Source organism: Apium graveolens, chromosome 5 (assembly GCF_009905375.1).
Source record: "Apium graveolens cultivar Ventura chromosome 5, ASM990537v1, whole genome shotgun sequence".
Classification (NCBI taxonomy): domain Eukaryota; kingdom Viridiplantae; phylum Streptophyta; class Magnoliopsida; order Apiales; family Apiaceae; genus Apium; species Apium graveolens.
Window position 1 is genome coordinate 124467273 of NC_133651.1, and position 5913 is coordinate 124473185.

Consider the following 5913-nt stretch of genomic DNA (forward strand, 5'->3'; position numbering starts at 1 on the left):
CCTTATTCCTTGTACATTTTGTAAATTGGTTTTGGCATCACTGAGAATGGAATTTATGCTTCATTACATTAAGCATAAATTGGGGGAGATTGTTACGTGTTGATTCTCAATGATCAGGAGAAGCTCAGGATCTAGTTGTCTTGGATGTCACCAGGATTTGATATGCCATCAGGATTTGATGCTCATCATTATCTACAGAAACATCAGTATTTGAAGACAGTCTGTTGTAAAGATTAAGTCTGTTCCTTATTTTAAGAGATAAATATATGTTCGTTCTGAGTGATAGGACTTTGTATATTCAGTTAGAGATATGTATCATTTTCTGTTAGTAATTGATAATGCATATCCTAGACTGATTTGTAGTAACTGTGTATTATATAAACACAGTTTAGGTCATCACATAATGATTAACTCGAGCATTGTACGGCCTAGAAGCTCTCAAGAAAATCTGTATTTCTTGAGAGAGTTTGTAACAGTTTTTATCAGAAATATAAAGGACTGTTATATTTTTATACTTGCTCAAAACGTTTATACAATTGTATCCAACCCCCCTTAACCAATTATATCTTTACTGGGAAACACGATAAGTATAAGGGCTTATCGAGATCTCTGAGTTCTCTATAGTTATATTTGACTTGTCGAGATCTCTTAATCTTTGTATGTGGAATGACTTGTCGATTGTATAACGACTCGTACATTTCTGTATTATTTAAATATGTAATTATTTAATAATTAAATAAATAAAATAAGTGTATGGGTTCTATCAGCTGGATGTCACTTTGTTATTAATTATATGTGATTATTGGTGTTCGAGGATCATTTGTATAATTGTCGTGACACTATGTTATTTTCTTTTTGTAGTTAAAGGGGATTTTATTCAAAATTTATTTCCATAAATATATGGTTTATCTCTAAAATTATTTTTATTGCTTCGTAATTTCAATTATTATTTTTCGGAGTTTATAAAATTTAGAAATCAATATTTCATTAATTATCTAGCCCTGAATGATTTTCTGATTATATTTTATTGTAAATTCATTATTAAATTCCAGAATATTTCAAAAATTATAAAATTCATATTTTATTAAGTTAGAATTTTAAAATAATTTCGGAAAATTTTCGAGTTTATTTCACCTATGCGTATGTTCCTTGAGTTGTTACTTGCGGGTATTTGCGCGTTCCAAAAATTATTTAATAATTACAAAATATTTATTTTTATTAGTTTTAGATTATTCTGGTAATTTTAAAACTGTTTTAATAAATTTTAAGATCATTTTTACCCGTAAATGGTTGGATAAGATATTAATTTCAGGGTAAACGCGGGCTGCGGGAAATGAATAGTAGTGATAAATAAAAATTTTGGGAGCAGATAATTACTCCCAATTATTATCCAGTTTATTATCTCTCTCGTCTCTTTCATCACAATCTCTCGTGTCTTCTCTCTCGCTCATGTTCTTCTCTCTCTGCTATTCGCCTCCTTCCCGTTTTCTTTCTTTGGTTTTCCCCCTCCGCTTTTCAGGTAAGCCGGCCGCCTTGGTTTTTTTTCCGTCCCATCCCATGCGCTCGATCGTTATTATGTTCGCTTGTTGGTTTGTGTATGTATATACATGTTTTGTATGTATGTGCGCAGCCTGGTGGTGATGTTCAGTGTTACTGCCACCGATTCTTTCTAATTTCCGGCCGCCGGGGTTTTCCGGCATGACGGCCCGGTCATGTGTACCTGTGCGCATATTGTTGGTCCCCTGTCTTGTTGTGCCTAATCTGACATTGGATTCTTGGGTATTTTGCAGGAATTATTTGATTGACTTTCGTGAAATTAAATTAATTCTGTTCGGAATATTAGATTTAATCGGTGAAGATTCGCATTGGAAACCCGATTTATAAGGGTACCCGCAAATTTTTACCGTCGTCGACGATGAGCCTCAGCGAGTCGATGGTGGACGGTGATGAATCATTTCTGAGTCCTACGAATAAAAATAATAAAATATGAATTAAAACATAAAAAACGATTAATAATTATTAATTATATTAAAGTGGCGTTTGGGAATTTGCAAAATTGTTGTTGTGGTTGGTTTAAATTGGCGATTGGAGATTGAATTTGGTTGTGATTGATTTGATGTCGAGAAGTTCGACGGTTTAGCCGATAATTAAAGGTGGTGCTGCCCGATTTCTGGAAAATTAAATTACGGAAATGCGAGGCCGTACCTAGTGACTATCGGAGCGTTGATCGATTATATATAAATACTTTATACGAAGCTTGATTATGTGTTGTGATGAAATACTTTGCTAAAACTGATAACCCTAATTTCGTAAAAGGACAAATATACCTATTTTATAAAAATGAACACCGAACTGACTTTCAAGGACGCGAACCTTAATTGATATGTGTACTATTATATTGAGTATGTTACGAGTCGGGTTTATTAACGTACGGGTAGATTGTTAGCGAGGATAGTCAAGCATATTCGGACATCTAATTTATGGTATTTCGGTTCCTGTAGGTTCCAGTCGAAATCCCTAGCATTCTCGTCGGTGCAAAGCCAACCAGTAATAGTTGTTAAAGTGTATTGAGGCAAGTACCCCTGACCATATCTTTATGGTTCAGTAATATATGAATAATTATTGATTTAAATTTACGTACTAGAACAAAATGTTTTAAGTTACGTATCCCCTGTGTTCTAATTGTTTTGTTAACTTGTGTTTTGGGGGAGAAGTAACTTCTGAAAGTACCTATCTCTAAATTTTGAATAAAATGAAAATGTCTTGGAAAATGTGCTGTGATAGAATGGTTTTGAAAACAGATAGGTAAGTGGTTTGGAAAACTGGATAAAAAAGAATAAAATTGATCAGATAATTGGATGAGTGTGCGTAAGGGCCCATAACAGCTAGGAAGATAGCGTTAGAGGCGAAGTGGTTGTGCATCCTATTATAACCACAGCCCAGCGTGACATGGACCTAGCTAGTCTCTGAGTTTCGGAACAAATTTCATAGGATGGCCAAGATAGAGTTATCCTATGGAGATTGTGGCGCCTTCCAAACCCGGGTTAAAAGTTTGGGGTCCACAACACATACACAATATATAAACCTGTATAAGAAATATTATTTGCAATGACCCTGCTTTACATAACCACGGATCGTAACAGGTTAAAGTATGAAAACAAGCCACAACCTTAACTTATATTATAACGTACCAAATCCCAACTAATTTAATTTACAATTAATAAGGAAATTATTCTTACAATCTCACTATTTCAGTACCATATGAAGCTCCTGCTAGCTCGAACCAACTCAAACTGGAACCCTAGCTCGCACTTTGGACTGAGGAACCTCACTATCAACCATATCCTTTTTAACTATAAAATACATAAAAAGATTCACAAGTGTAAGCTAACTAGCTTAGCAAGTCATAATAACAATAACTGAGGTTAAATAAGGATCAAACGAGATGATTCAAAGGAATCAAATTTCTTGTTAAACAATCATTAGAATTGGATATTCATTTTAATTTTAAAACCAAGGTTAGGCTGCTGATCAGTCACGCACTAACCCCGAGCAAGGCACACAGCTCTGCTCTATAAACTGGATCCAAGGCACACATTGGCCTAATTCGACCACGAATCTGGTCTGATCACATCTGGTCCACATAAAGAAAACTATCCAATTCTAAAATAGTTCAATATGATAAACAATATAACTCAATAAAACAGGATCATAATCAACAGTAATAAAACATTTGCATAAGAGCATGGTGAACATTCATGGGTACCACTAGGGTATATCAGAGTATATAAAAGAAATGGCCTTCAGCCTGTATGAGAATCAAGTATTAGATGAACCGGGATTTTTCAAGGTTTAGTTCTTTGATGTTATACAAAATGGTTGGGGTATAAAAGTTTCTGTATGTTCAAACAATTCGGTTCTAGTATTTGGTGTTTGGTAGTTATATATTTGGAGAGTAGTATCATACTTGTGTGGTTTAGTATCTGGAAATCAACAAGGGATGGTTTACAAGTAATAAGGCTTACTGCTCAAAGACCAAATGATGTGATTCAGGTTCAAGGCTGTATGATTCAAGGTACTCATAATATAAAACAGAACTATTTTGAATGCTTAACAATATGTCACAAGAGAATTTAGAAATATTTGTACTGTATTTCGAGAAAAGTTTAAAAGTACTTTCCTTGCAAGCTTTACAATTATTACTGACCGACTCTGAGCCTACTCGAACGCTCAGGCTTTGACGTCCAACCACTAGTTCACCTTGGATTCGACTTCGATACTCAGGTTTTTCGGTTGAAACCCTACTGAGCTCGTCAACTGACCACTAGGTTATCTTTAGTCCAACGTCCACTTTCGATTTCCTGACTAGAACCTACAGGGTCGAAATACTCTATGTTAGACACCCAGTTATGCTTGACATATCCTCGCTATCAATCATACCCAAACAATAACAATCCCGACTCACACTTATTCGTATTACTATAATACACATAACAGATCAGGTTCGTATTCATAACTGGGTTCAATAACCTTTTTCGATAAGTATATACAACTATCGATTCAGAAGATAGAGTTGATGAATCTTTACAATATATTTATCACAACACGCAAGCACTATTGTAAAATAGTTATATTTATAATTATATAGTCATATGTTTGACTGGTATTCCCGATATCTTATTGGATATGTTCCCGAATTTTTGGAATAAATTTCCTGAAAATCAGGCAGCATTTCCTCTATATATCGGACTACCAGTCGATTTCCAAATCAACGTAACAATCTCAACAATCATATTTCACAATCTATTTACCGACAGCTAACCTGAACTAAAAGTTTGAACAACCAAGCAGAAATCCTTATTTAGTTACAATACCCAGTTCGATTTATACACACAAACCCAATTCAACATCCACACAAAACAAAAATATAAACCAACGAACAATCATACAAACACTTCGCTTATTTTATAAAACAAAATCGAACAAGAACGAAATTTTAGAAACCCGACTAAAAACCGCACAAAACTAAAATCTATTCAAATATTAATAAACCGGAATCAACAAGTTACTCAAACCCAGTTTCAATTCACATATAAGCACCACTGAAATATTTCCTGGTTTGTTACACATTCGTCTATTCATAAAACTCGAAACCGAAACCAACAATCATAATCCAATAGAATCAAATAAGAAACATGCTCGACCATCAACATATTCAATAGGCTCAAATCAACTTCGCTACTTAATTTCTTTCAATAAAGACGCCACCCAACAGCATCAAACACGACCACCGGCTCGCTGGATTCATCGCCGGTGGCCGGCTGACCTCCGATCGACCCCAAATCATGGGTGTCTGATCGAGGTCGAGCCCTCTGTCTACCTCGCAACAACACAACACTCGCATAACAACAATAATCTTCTTCCGGTTTCTAACATCAACCTTGAATTTAAATCAAACCCGAATTATATATATACATATGTATCTATACATGTTCAAGAGAAGGAATTTATGGGTAATTTAAAGGAAAAAGAAAAGAAAGAAAGAGAAGAAGAGGGAACAGGGAACAAGGGTCGATGGAGGGGAGCCGGGAGGGTTTATCAGGAGAAGGAAAAGAAACGGGTGGATGAAGTGAAAAGAAGAGGAAGACAGAGATGTTTGTAAAAAAAACTTGACTGCAATTTTTTTTATTTTATACTAAAAATTGCCACGTACAGGAAATAGGCAGATAATTTGACAAGTATCAGTTACCAATTCTTAGAAGCAGACACGTAGCTTATAAGATAATTACGAGGGTTCTGAGTCTCGGTTTGCCCTGAAACTCGTAATTAACGAACCGAGGTGCACTTGAAAAAAAATTCAGAAATTCACAGAAATAGTCTTAAAATGTTAGAAATATCCCGAAGTAAATAAAA

At 34.8% G+C, this 5913-nt stretch overlaps 1 long non-coding RNA gene across 1 annotated transcript; it reads right to left on the reverse strand.

The window, feature by feature from the left end:
• Positions 1-3152: 3152 nt before the first annotated feature.
• LOC141661438 (uncharacterized) lies at positions 3153-5654 on the reverse strand. Its single transcript, XR_012549942.1, has 2 exons — positions 5490-5654; positions 3153-4372 (listed from the first exon to the last, which is right to left on the reverse strand). It is a non-coding gene; the product is annotated as an uncharacterized LOC141661438 (long non-coding RNA).
• Positions 5655-5913: the final 259 nt, after the last annotated feature.